Source organism: Bufo bufo, chromosome 6 (genome assembly GCF_905171765.1).
Source record: "Bufo bufo chromosome 6, aBufBuf1.1, whole genome shotgun sequence".
Lineage (NCBI taxonomy): Eukaryota > Metazoa > Chordata > Amphibia > Anura > Bufonidae > Bufo > Bufo bufo.
Genome location: NC_053394.1, coordinates 27,024,536 through 27,039,110, shown reverse-complemented (window position 1 = coordinate 27,039,110; position 14,575 = coordinate 27,024,536).

Sequence of the window (14,575 nt, the reverse complement as noted above, 5' to 3'; positions counted from 1 at the left end):
AAGCTGCCATTCTCTCGTATATATTGGATTGGTTCCACAGTGGACTTTCCAAACGGTGGATTCAATTTGAGAGACAGGAGATAGGATTTCCAGCTCAGAATCTGCTCTGGATTTCTAGGACTAAAAGGCCCCCGCGTCTTCCTTTGCTAACTTCTGGTATACTATGGATATGGGATAGAAGTGCAGTATCTCTAGGTCTCACCACGTTCCCTGGCCCCATGATCCCTCTCTTTGACAATCCTGACTTTCCTCTGGGTATAGGTCGAACTTCACTTTTGGGTATTGAACGTGTTGACAATCCTACTGTATCTCAGGTCATTGAGAATGGCTGGGGCATGGTTCTGTTACACTAGTCTGAAAACTTTTCTAAACTCTTTAGGCCCCATTGAGAGACTCTCTAGGGACCTCACTTCTTTTGAATCACTCTGTCTCCAATCTACACCCCCTACACATCTGGTTTATGGGCTGCTCCAGAAGGAGGAAGACTCCCTTTCTGACCTGCCCTTTGTAAGGGCTTGGGAAAGAGAACTAGGGAAAACATTCTGGGAAAAGGCATTTGTGTTATCGCTTAAGTTGTCCATTAGCTGCAGCCTACAGGAAAATAATTTTAAGATCATGTCAAGATGGTACAGGACACCCGAATTAATACACTCCTTTTATCCCTCGTGCCCCAGTGCTTGTTGGCAGTGCAGACAGGAGGAGGGTACTATGGCCCATATTTGGTGGCAATGTAGTAGATTGACACCCTTTTGGAAAACTTTGAACAACCTCTATGACCAGGTCAGTGGTTGTACGGCTAGGTGGACTTTAGAAGGGGTGCTATTTTCTATGTTCCCTGGTTCTATCTCCACTTTGAAAAAGGGCCTCCTGAGATTTTTTGTACAAGCCGCTCGCCTGGTCATTCCTAAATACTGGAAGTCCACTGTTACCCCTCGATTTAAAGACTGGCTGAACACCTTTGAGAAAATTCATAGAATGGAGGAGCTTTTGGCAGAAGATGAAGACAATAATGGCAAGTATTTAAAAATCTAGACTCCTTGGATTTTGTTCAAGGACTGTGGTGACTATCGAGTATGGCTTAGTAGAGTTGACGCCAGTATTTAAAACAACTGTTTCTTACTATATTGCATTTCGGGAACAAATCCCCCCCTTTTCCCCTCTCCTCGTGTGTCTTTTGTACCGTATGTGGTTTGCAGTTTGGCGCATGTCCTTCCACCACCGAGGATTGCAGGGCGCTTCAGTTTGCCTCCTGTTGCTTCCTCCTCCTACTCTGCTTCCTCATCCTCTACCAGCTCCTCATCCGGTCAGCGTAACACCTTCACCACCAACTTCAGCACAGCCAGGGGTAAACGACAGCAGGCAGTTTTAAAACTTATCTGTTTGGGGGACAAACCCCACACCGCGAAGGAGCTGTGGACGGGCCTTGAACAACAGACCGATGAGTGGTTGCTGCCAGTCAGCCTCAAGCCCGGCCTGGTGGTGTGCGATAATGGGCGAAATCTCGTAGCAGCTCTGGGACTAGCCGGTTTGACGCACATCCCTTGCCTGGCGCATGTGCTGAATTTTGTGGTGCAGAGATACCTTAAAAATTACCCCGATATGTCAGAGCTGCTGCATAAAGTGCGGGCCGTCTGTGCGCGCTTTCGGCATTCTCACCCTGCTGTTGCTCGCCTGTCAGCGCTGCAGCGTAACTTCGGCCTTCCCGCTCACCGCCTCATATGCGATGTGCCCACAAGGTGGAACTCCACCTTGCACATGCTGGCCAGACTGTGCGAGCAGCAGCAGGCGATAGTAGAGTTTCATCTGCAGCACGCACGGGTGAGTCGCTCCGTGGAACAGCACCATTTCACCACCAATGACTGGGCCTCCATGCGAGACCTGTGTTCCTTGTTGCGCTGTTTCGAGTACTCCACCAACATGGCCACTGCCAATAACGCTGTTCTCAGCGTTACTATCCCACTTCTATGCCTCCTTGAAAAAACGCTGCTGGCGATGATGGAAGAGGATGTGGCACAGGAGGAGGAGGAGGAAGAGGGATCATTTCGTAGGGTTTCCGGACAGTCATTCCCAAGTGGCTCCGAGGGTGGGTTCTTGCACCCACAAACGCCAGGTACACAATTGTCCAGCCAGGGCACAGTTCTGGAAGATGACGAGGTGGAGGATGAGGAGGAGGAGATGGAGGAGGAGGAACCATGTTCACAGCAGGGTGGCACCCAGACCAGCTCATGGCCATCACTGGTGCGTGGATGGGGGGATACAGAGGGACAGACGATACACCTCCCACAGAGGACAGCTTTTCGTTGCCTCTGGGCAGCCTGGCACACATGAGCGATTACATGCTGCAGTGTCTCCGCAACGACTGCCGAGTTGCCCACATTCTAACTTGTGCTGATTACTGGGTGGCCATGCTGCTGGATCCCCATTACAAGGACAACGTACCGTCCTTAATTCCGTCACTAGAGCGTTATCGTAAGATGCGCAAGTACAAGCGCACGCTGGTAGACGAGCTGCTGGTGGTATTCCCACCTGACAGCGGGGGGCACAGTGGAAGCACAAGGCGAAGGCAGAGGATGAGGAAAAAGTCACCAACGCAGCTGGGGCACCGCCAGCACCTCAGAAGGCAGGGTTAGCATGGCCGAAATGTGGAAAAGCTTTGTTAGCACGCCACAACAACCAGCACCACCAGCTGATATGGAACATCTTAGCAAGAGGCAGCATTTCACCAACATGGTGGAGCAGTATGTGTGCACACGCCTACACGTACTGAATGACGGGGCTGCCCCCTTCAACTTCTGGGTCTCCAAATTGGGCACATGGCCTGAGCTTGCCCTTTACGCCTTGGAGGTGCTGGCCTGCCCCACAGCCAGTGTATTATCTGAACGTGTGTTTAGCACGGCGGGGGGGGTTATCACAGAAAAGTGCAGCCGCCTGTCCACAGCCAATGTGGACAAGCTCACGTTCATTAAAATGAACCAGGCATGGATTCCTCAGGACTTGTCCGTACCTTGTGCAGAATAGACATGTATACCGGCACTAACCAGCCATTGTTATACTGCAGCGCAATTGCTCATTCTTGTATTTTGGATATTTCACACTCTTTTAGAGTGTACCCTAATAAAAAAATAAAAAAATTAAACCAAAAAGCAGTGTAGGCTACCTCCTCCACCGCCGCTTCCACCTACACCGCCACATCCACCGCCTCCTCAACCTCCTACTCCATATGGACCTGGTCCTCCTAGATCAAGATTATTATTTTTTATTTTTACGTATTTTATGTTATTTTAAGTGATTTCCCTATCCATATTTGTTTGCAGAGCACTTGCCATGCTCTTAAAGACATTTTGATGACATTTGCAGCCCTCTAGCCCTTTCCATAACATTTTTACAGCCATTTTAGTGCTCAAAAGTTCGGGTCCCCATTGAATTCAATGGGGTTCATGTTCGGGGTCAAGTTCAGGTCAAGTTCGGGTCCCGAACTCGAACTTTTTTCCGAAGTTCGGCCGAACCTGTCGAAACCGAACATCCAGGTGTCCGCTCAACTCTAGTTACGAACAATACCAGCTTTATCAAAATAACTTCAAACACAACTTGAGGAAATCCAAGGCGAAATATTACTTTTTAAGGAAATAAAGCGAGTACAATATTGGCCAATAAAATTAAAGCCGCCCCAAAACAGGAAAAAACTACAGTTTATTTACAACTCTCGCAAATAAAAGATTATTAATCCCCAAGGTATCTCCAACACGTTAGTCGAGTATTATATAATCTAAAAAGATAACAACTCACTGCCCAAACTGTCCCCTGCTCAACTTGCGCAAATTAATAAACCAATTGAACTTGCAGAAATAACTCATATTATCAAGTCAACTAAAAATAATAAATCTCCTGGCCCAGACGGATTAACCAATGAATATTTTAAAACCTTTGAAAAAATACTATCTCCCTATCTACCTTTTACCACATAATGTCCACCGGGAACATACCACCTGAAATGCAGCAGGCCACTATAGTAGCTCTTCCTAAAAACGCTACAAACGCTAGATGGTACTAGACGCATAATAGATCTTATTTACTGTATGTAGCAAGGGCAAATCGAGCACCTTCTCTTCGCCTGTCTCTGGACGTGGAGAAGGCGTTCGATCGAGTGCATTGGGGTTACTTGGAGGCAGTACTATCGAAGTTTGGAATACTGGGAAAATTTGCCAAAGCTATATGCGCACTCTACTCAAAATCCTCTCCTAAAGTCTTTATAAATGGAATGTTATTCAACCAGTTCCCAATTAATAATGGAACAAGACGGGGGTGCCCCCTCTCTTCTTTTATTCTTGCACTAATAATTGAACCTTTAGCGGAATGTATACGGGTAAAGATGGCCTTGCGGTTCGTCCGACGGTCGTTTCGCGGCGAACTTTGCTCGTTCGCGGTTCGCTGAACGGGGCGAACATATGGCGATGTCCGCCGGCGCCATATTCTTTTACATTGTGAAGAACTTTGACCCATGACACATACATCAGGTGGTACAGGACAGCCAATTGAGACGTTTCAGCACATGGACATACCCCCTACCTTATAAATAAACCCGATCTGGCCGCCATTTTACATTCAGTCTTTTGCCAGTGTAGGGAGAGGTTGCTGTGTGGAAAGAAGGTTTGTACACAAACATAGAAAAGGATTCTTTACGGTAAGAGCAGTGAGACTATGGAACTCTCTGCCTGAGGAGGTGGTGATGGTGAGTACAATAAAGGAATTCAAGAGGGGCCTGGATGTATTTCTGGAGTGTAATAATATTACAGGATATGGCTACTAGAGTGGGGTCGTTGATCCAGGGAGTTCTTCTGATTGCCTGATTGGAGTCGGGAAGGAATTTTTTATTCCCCTAAAGTGAGGAAAATTGGCTTCTACCTCACAGGTTTTTTTTGCCTTCCTCTGGATCAACTTGCAGGATGACAGGCCGAACTGGATGGACAAATGTATTTTTTCGGCCTTATGTACTATGTTACTATGCAGCAATGTTTATTTTGGACAGCAGTGGCTTCCTTTGTGGTGTCCTCCCATGAAATCCATTCTTGTTTAGTGTTTTACGTATTGTAGATTCGCTAAGAGGGATGTTAGCATATGCCAGAGACTTTTGTAAGTCTTTAGCCGACACTCTAGGATTCTTCTTCACCTCATTGAGCAGTCTGCGCTGTGCTCTTGCAGTCATCTTTACAGGATGGCCACTCCTAGGGAGAGTAGCAGCAGTGCTGAACTTTCTATATTTATAGACAATTTTTCTTACCGTCGACTGATGAACAGCAAGGCTTTTGGAGATACTTTTATAACCCTTTCCAACTTTATGCAAGTCAACAATTCTTAATTGTAGTTCTTCTGGGAGCTCTTTTGTACAGGCAATGCTTCTTGTGAAAAGCAAACCCAGAACTGGTGTATGTTTTTTTTATAGGGCAGCTGTAACCAACACCTCCAATCTCATCTCATTGATTGGACTCCAGTTGGCTGACACCTCACTCCAATTAGCTCTTGGAGAGGTCATTAGTCTAGGGGTTCACATACTTTTTCCACCTGCACTGTGAATATTTACATGGTGTGTTCAATAAAAACATGGTAACATTTAATTCTTTGTGTGTTATTAGTTTAAGCAGACTGTGATTGTCTATTGTTGTGACTTAGATGAAGATCAGATCACATTTTATGACCAATTTGTGCAGAAATCCATATAATTCCAAAGGGTTCACATACTTTTTCTTGCAACTGTATTTCTCCCAGAAGGCCATCCCAGAGCTATATGGCCATGTTCAGCGGCAAGTGAATATATCTCTGGCACACAGTGTCAGTGCCAAGATACAACTGACCACAGACACCTGGTCTAGCAAACACGGGCAGGGAAGGTACATAACTTTTACTGGCCACTGGGTGAACCTTCTGACGGCCATCAAGCATGCAACCCTTGGCACCCGTGTGGATTTGGTGTTACCGCCACGGATTGCATGCAGGCCTGCCTCTTCTTCTCCTTCTCCTACTCCATCCTCCGTCTCCTCCTCGGCTGACTCCTCCTTTTCCACTGCTACCGCCTCTTCGACTGTGCCCCCCAAGCTCCTCAGAACCAATTCGACGTGCCAGGTGAGACGTTGCCATGCTGTGCTGCGGCTGTTGTGCCTGAAAGCCAAGAGCCACACCGGTCCTGCACTGCTTTCAGCTCTGCAGTCACAAGCCGATCAGTGGCTAACCCTGCTCAATTTGATAGTTGGTAAAGTGGTGTGCGACAACGGTGCCAATATGTTGAGCGCGCTGAAACAGGGCAAAATGACACATGTGCCGTGCATGGCACACGTCCTAAACTTAGTCGTGCAGCGATTCGTTGCCAAATACCTCGGGGTCCAGGACGTCTTGGGGCATGCCAGGAAAATCTCTGGCCATTTTAGAAGATCTTACACGGCCATGGCTCGCCTTGCTGACGTTCAGCGGCGACAGCACCTGCCCGTCAGACATCTGATTTGTGACTGCCCAACGCGATGGAACTCCACCTTGTATATTTTCGATAGGCTGCTCCAGCAAAAACGTGCAGTTAACGACTACCTGTACTAAATCTGCGGCAGGACAGGTTTTGGGGAGCTTGTTTTTTTTTTTTCACCGCACTAGTGGCTGCTCATGCAGACTTCTGCGGCCATTTGATGAGATCACCAAACTGGTCTGTCGCAGCCAGGGCGCCATCAGTGACATTGTACCTTACGCCTTATTTCTGGAGCGTGCATTGCGTCGTGTCATTGATCAAGCCATCTAGAAGCAGGAAGATGAGGAAGTCGCAATGCTGGATGAATTCCCAGGAGGGGCTACTCCATCTGAGACAAGTCAACAGGAGTCTGAAGAGGAGTCAGAGGAGGATGGTGCCGGGGAAGAGGAGCAGCAAGAAGAGCATGCTTTAAACATTTCTGGGATCCCTGGTGTTGTTAGTGGCTGGGGGGGAGACCAAGGACGACATTATCCTGCAGCCAGGCCACTCCACCGCTTCCAATTTAGTGCAAATGGGGGCCTTCATGCTCCAGTGTTTGAAGAGGGCCCCCCGTATAAAAAGCATAAAGGCCAAGGACCAGTACTGGGTGGCAACGTACTTAGACCCCCAGTACAAACACAAAATGGCAAACATGTTACCAGCATCACAGAGGACTGTCAGAATGCAGCACTTCCAGGCCTTCCTTTGAGAAATGCTGTATTCTGATTTTGCGGGCATTGGCAGAGGAATTTCCACTCACAGAGAAACAGTTGCGGGTACCAATCCAGAAGCGCATGCAAGAAGAGGGCGGTTTGATGTTTGTTGGTCACTTCGGATATGGGATCATTCTTGCAGCCAACCCATCGACAGCCGTCCTCCGGATCCAGCCTTACTGAACGTCTAGACCGACAGGTGTCCGACTACATCGGGTTAACAGCCGATGTGGACGCTCTGAGAAGTGAGAAACCCCTGGACTACCTGTGCAGGCTTGACCTTTGGCCAGAGCTGGCACAATTTGCCATGGAACTGTTGACTTGCCCCTCGTCCAGTGTCCTGTCCGAAAGGACGTTCAGCGCAGCAGGGGTGATCATGACCGATAAGCGCACTCACCTTAATTAAACGACCACGTATAATTGAATTTTCTCATGCCAGCCCACAAATATCCGCCGCCACCCAGAACAAATATTGGTCCCTGTCTTAGGTAAATACAGCGGCATAAAATGCCTTTTCTGTCCATTGAATGCCTAATGTTTTGGACCTCCAGTGAATTCAACACCTGTGATGACCACGTGTTTCAACTATTATCATTAGGGGTTTTTTCAAGAGGGAGGATTTCATTAGCCATGTTTTTAATCCAATTTTATATTTTTAGTTCTTTTAAAAATATGTATTTGACCTGTATTTGTACTGGCCTTCAGTAAAATTGATATCCATTGACCATCTAATAGACCTCCAGCCACATACTTACTTGTTATTTTATGTACGCTGAATGCATAATTTTTGGGGCCTGTAGTACACCGGCCTGCTGTAAAATTGATATCCAATAACCGTGTAATCTATCTTCAGCCACATACTTACTTGTTCTTTTATGTACGCTGAATGAATTATTTTTGGGACCTGTAGTACACTGGCCTGCTGGAAAATTTATATCCAATGACCCTGTAATCTACCTCCAGCCACATACTTACTTGTTCTTTTATGCACGCTGAATGCATAATTTTTGGGGCCTGTAGTACTCTGGCCTGCTGGAAAATTGATATCCAATGACCCTGTAATCTACCTCCAGCCACATACTTACTTGTTCTTTTATGTATGTTGAATGCATAATTTTTGGGACCTGTAGTACAGTGGCGTGCTCAAAATTTGATATCCAATGACCGTGTAATCTACCTTCAGCCACCTACTTACTTGTTCTTTTATGTACGCTGAATGCATAATTTTGGGGATTATAGTACACTGGCCTGCTGTAAAATTGATATCAAATGACCGTGTAATCTACCTCCAGCCACATACTTACTTGTTCTTTTATGTACGCTGAATGAATAATTGTTGCGGGCTCGGAGGAATTCAACACCAGTGACGACCACATGTTATCGAATATCAACTATTATCTTTAGTTTTTTTTTCAAGAGGGGGGATTTCGTTAGCCTTGTTTTTAATCCAATTTCATATTTTTAGTTCTTTTAAACATATGTATTTGACCTGTATTTGTACTGGCCTGCAGTAAAATTGATATCCATTGACCATATAATATACCTCCGGCCACATAATCACTTGATCTTTTCTGTCCGGTGAATGCCTAATGTTTGGGGCCTGTAGTCCAGTGGCCTACAGTAACATTTTTTCCATTGACCGCATAATGTACCTCGAGCCACATAATTAGAATTTATTTTATGTCAGGTGAATGCCTAATTTTTAGGGCCCCTACTCCCGTGGCCTAAAGGCTCCAGCAGGACACATTTCAGAGAATTTCCCTTTAAGATGCATAAAAATGTCCCCTGGTTAGGATACATATTTTTTGTTGAAATTTTTGTTATTGATCCCCCTCTAGTATGTCACTGTCCATGTTGTGGGACTACTTGTACACTTCTACTAAGTATTTGGTGGCTGTAAATATGAGCTGAAGGTTTTTCAGGTACGCCTGCCATTAAAGTGAATAGGGCCCGCCGCGAACTTGCGGTTCGCAAACATTTGATCGCGTTCGCGAACCGTCCCAGCCGATGTTCGTCCATCACTATATAAGGGCTCATCCACAAGTTACAGGTATAAAAATTGGCGATACAAATCACAAGATTGGACTGTTTGCCGAAGATATTATATTTTTGTTGTTAAACTATCCAAATAAATACTGGATCTCTATTGAGACTGGACCTCTGGTATTCTTCTACTCCAGATCCCTACAGAAGAACCCCTGTGCTCTTGAGGTCCGCCCTACAATCCAAGCTGCACTTGAAATATGGACCTTAATGTTAACTAAATTGAGCTTTATCAACATCTCCCTTTCCGAAATCCATTTGGCGGTCATGGGGAAATGCATCCTAGATTTGAACATTCATAATTGGACTGACCTGGGAATCAAAAAACTGGAAGACCTTTTTACCAATGATGCTTTGAACTCTTTTACAGACTTATGCCTGAGATTCAAAATTCATCAAAGGGAATTCTTAAAATACTTACAAATAAGGCATTTCTTGTCTGTGTTGGGTTTTCCTGCGACTGCTGATATCTCCCGATTGATGAAGTTGTTACGAAACCCGTCAATTAATCTTAAAGTCCTATTGGATTGGACTCGCCATTGTCTCCATTACTTCAAAAATGGGAAACAGCATTAAACTTGAGTGTATCCTCAGAGCAATGGGAATCTGTGGTCTCATCATGTGTGCCTCCTCCAAATGCGTTAACCATCTGGAAAATTCCAGGAAAATTCTCTACAGATGGTATTGTACTCCGCATAGATAGGGATGAGCGAACCCGAACTGTATAGTTCGGGTTCGTACCGAATTTTGGGGTGTCCGTGACACGGACCCGAACATTTTCGTAAAAGTCCGGGTTTGGGTTCGGTGTTCGGCGCTTTTTGAAAGGCTGCAAAGCAGCCAATCAACAAGCGTCATACTACTTGCCCCAAGAGGCCATCACAGCCTTGCCTACTATTGGCATGGCTGTGATTGGCCAGTGCAGCATGTGACCCAGCCTCTATATAAGCTTGGGTCACGTAGCGCTGCATGTCACTCTGCTGATTCAAGCATAGGGAGAGGTTGCTGCTGCGACGTTAGGTGGAGGAGGATGAGGATGAAGCATGTTCACAGCGGGGTGGCACCCAAAGCAGCTCGGGCCCATCACTGGTGCGTGGCTGGGGGGAAACACAGGACGATGACGATACGCCTCCCACAGAGGACAGCTTGTACTTACCTCTGGGCAGCCTGGCACACATGAGCGACTACATGCTGCAGTGCCTGCGCAACGACAGCAGAGTTGCCCACATTTTAACGTGTGCGGACTACTGGGTTGCCACCCTGCTGGATCCCCGGTACAAAGACAATGTGCCCACCTTACTTCCTACACTGGAGCTTGATAGGAAGATGCGCGAGTACAAGCGCACGTTGGTAGACGCGCTACTGAGAGCATTCCCAAATGTCACAGGGGAACCAGTGGAAGCCCAAGGCGAAGGCAGAGGAGGAGCAAGAGGTCGCCAACGCAGCTGTGTCACGGCCAGCTCCTCTGAGGGCAGGGTTAGCATGGCAGAGATGTGGAAAAGTTTTGTCACCACGCCACAGCTAACTGCACCACCACCTGATACGGAACGTGTTAGCAGGAAGCAACATTTCACTAACATGGTGGAACAGTACCTGTGCACACCCCTCCACGTACTGACTGATGGTTCAGCCCCATTCAACTTCTGGGTCTCCAAATTGTCCACGTGGCCAGAGCTAGCCTTTTATGCCTTGGAGGTGCTGGCCTGCCCGGCGGCCAGCGTTTTGTCTGAACGTGTATTCAGCACGGCAGGGGGCGTCATTACAGACAAACGCAGCCGCCTGTCTACAGCCAATGTGGACAAGCTGACGTTCATAAAAATGAACCAGGCATGGATCCCACAGGACCTGTCCATCCCTTGTGCAGATTAGATATTAACTACCTCCCCTTAACAATATATTATTCTACTCCAGGGCACTTCCTCATTCAATACTATTTTTATTTTCATTTTATATTGCGGGGCAACCCAAAGTTGAATGAACCTCTCCTCTGTCTGGGTGCCGGGGCCTAAATGTGTGACAGTGGCCTGTTCCAGTGGTGGGTGACGTGAAGCCTGATTCTCTGCTATGACATGAAGACAGATTCTGTGCTGACATAAGGCCAGATTCTCTGTTACGGGACCTCTCTCCTCTGCCTGGGTGCCTGGGCCTAAATATGTGACAGTGGCCTGTTCCAGTGGTGGGTGACGTAAAGCCTGATTCTCTGCTATGACATGAAGACTGATTCTGTGCTGACATAAGGCCAGATTCTCTGTTACGGGACCTCTCTCCTCTGTCTGGGTGCCGGGGCCTAAATGTGTGACAGTGGCCTGTTCCAGTGGTGGGTGACGTGAAGCCTGATTCTCTGCTATGACATGAAGACAGATTCTGTGCTGACATAAGGCCAGATTCTCTGTTACGGGACCTCTCTCCTCTGCCTGGGTGCCTGGGCCTAAATATGTGACAGTGGCCTGTTCCAGTGGTGGGTGACGTGAAGCCTGATTCTCTGCTATGACATGAAGACTGATTCTGCGCTGACATGAAGCCAGATTCTCTGCTATGGCATGAAGAGACTGATTCTCTGCTGACATGAAGCCAGATTCTTTGCTATGGCATGAATAGACTGATTCTCTGCTGACGTGAAGCCAGATTCTCTGCTATGGGACCTCTGTCCAATTGATATTGGTTAATTTTTATTTTAATTCATTTCCCTATCCACATTTGTTTGCAGGGGATTTACCTACATGTTGCTGCCTTTTGCAGCCCTCTAGCTCTTTCCTGGGCTGTTTTACAGCCTTTTTAGTGCCAAAAGTTCGGGTCCCCATTGACTTCAATGGGGTTCGGGACGAAGTTCGGGTCGGGTTCAGATCCCGAACCCGAACATTTCCGGGAAGTTCGGCCGAACTTCTCGAACCCGAACATCCAGGTGTTCGCTCAACTCTAACTGCAACACAACAGAGAAACGCGTCGGGCCACCTTATGGTTACTGATCCTTTCAGCAGGAATCATTATATATATGTGTTGGGTGATCACTGTGCAACACCCTAACACACAATTTCTCTCAGGACACAGATCCTCACAGGTCTAGTGTTTTTATTCACAGTCGCTTCCAGGGACCTGGGAGCGTATCTGTGGGTGGTGTACCTCATCTGCTTCTAGGGATTCCCCCTCCCCCCCCCCTTCAGGACGAAGCTGGGCAGTCAGAGCACTGCTTAGGGATATATTAGGGGTTTTATAGGAGGTTGCGGTGTATAGGAAAAGGGCCCTTTGACCAGGGTAATACTAGGGGCTGAGACCCAGCATCCCCCTTCCCCCTTTTCCCTACCCCCTCCCTAGGAGTTTCGTATATTCACCACGAGTAGGGTGGATGCCCACCCCTCTCTTCTTTTTTCTGCACCTCATCTAAGGGCACTTATTTTATTATAAATATTAATAAAAGTTAATTATTAAAGGTTACCACTATTCCATATATAATTATAGCAACCAGAATGAAAATTGCCCACTATTGGAAAAACCCAAACCCTCCTAGTGAACTCTGTTAATGACAACTGTCTCTATGAGATCATTAATGCCTCAGTCTCCAATAAATTAGCCAGGTTTAAGGTTAAGTGGCATAACTGGCTTCACTCTCAATTTAACAAAGTTTCAGTATTTTTGTGATGTAATGTCGAGCATACTAATCCTTGTCATCTTCTTATTTATATCCTCTTTTCTCCCTTTGTTATTATTTAATTTGGTCAAGTTAATTATATTGTAATGTTTCTTTTTTCCTTGTGTCCCTCTGTTAATCGATGTTTGGAAAAGAAAGTAACACAATGCATATTCGTGTATGTAATACTTTATTTTATTTTAAAAAAGTGAAAAAAGTTGCGAAATCCAGCTTCCCATATAAAAGATTATCCTTATTCACTTGCGGTAAAATCCAGACATCAAACACTTGTACAGTCTACGTGTTTCGAACCTCTTTATACCGGTCCTTCATCATGACATATAGAAACGTGAAAAGAAACCCCTTCCTTTTAAGCATGTGTTGGACCACAACTAATTAAGTATTCCCATCACATGCTCACTATGGGAGGGGGAACCACGAACACCTAAAAAAAGCTGTCCCGAGGGATCTGGCTTATTAAAAACATTTTATTTATATTTTAAAACTAAGTCATGTTTTTTTTTCAGACCATTGGGGGCACAACTCCCTAACTTACACATCCAAAAGCCTCCCTGCTTAAGAGCTTTTGTTTGTGATCACCCCCTCTAATAGGTGCAAATACCCTCTCTATTCCCTGTACCACAAACGTGGATGTATCCCCTTTGTGAACAGTAGCAAAATGCAAGCTTGCAGCTGAAACATTGCGTGTCCTGAAATGGGGAATATCAGATAGATGTTTCCATACTCTAACTTTAATCTGTTTGGTCGTACAACCTACATATTGTAGATGACAGTCTTTACACGTAATCACATATATCGCAAACTCTGTATTGCAATTTAGATATTGTTGAATCACATGGCTTCCTCTATTCACTGTGGAGGTAACGGTCTGACAGACTGTCCTGTGATTGCAACAAATGCATCTATTACTTCCACATTTATAACTGCCTTTGTAAGAAAGCCAGGTATGTTTTTGTGTTGAACGGTCAAAAAATAAACTGGGGCTGATTTTCTGTCCTATAGTAGGGGCTTTGCGTGCAACACATCTTACTCCTGCTGATACTATATCTCTCCAATCTTTGTCATAATTGAGTATTGGTCAATGATGTTGAATAATCCTGCAGATCTCCTGAAATTCTTCACTATAGCCTGTAACAAAAATAGTAGGTTTTTCTTTTAGCTTATTTATGTTATTTGTTTTTCTGTGTTTTTTTTTTCTCTTTTTCTTTATACTGGAAGTGTTCTTAGTATTATAAGGACACACCAAATTTTTTCTATCAAGAGATAAAGCCCACTGTCTGGCATTCTCTATGGACTCTACTGTATACTGTCTTGCCTGCAGTCTAGTTGCTGTTTTTTCTGCTTCCTGTATAAAAGTGGATATATTGGAGCAATTGTATCTTACTCTAAACATTTCCCCCCAGGTATATTTTTTTATTACATGCGGTGGATGACAAGAAGTAGCCAAGATGGTGGTATTACCCGCAGTCTTTTTCTTAAAAGTGGATGTCAATACCTTGATGGTAATATTGTCAGCCTGTAGATTTAGATCCAGGAAAATAATAGATCTGGGGTCACATTGTAGACTATATTTTAAAGGCGCAATACCCTGAATTAGAAACTCTTCAAAAAGTGGTATGCTCGCTACTTTTCCTTGCCATGCTATTAACAGATCGTCAATGTAACAACCATACCATTTAATACATTGAG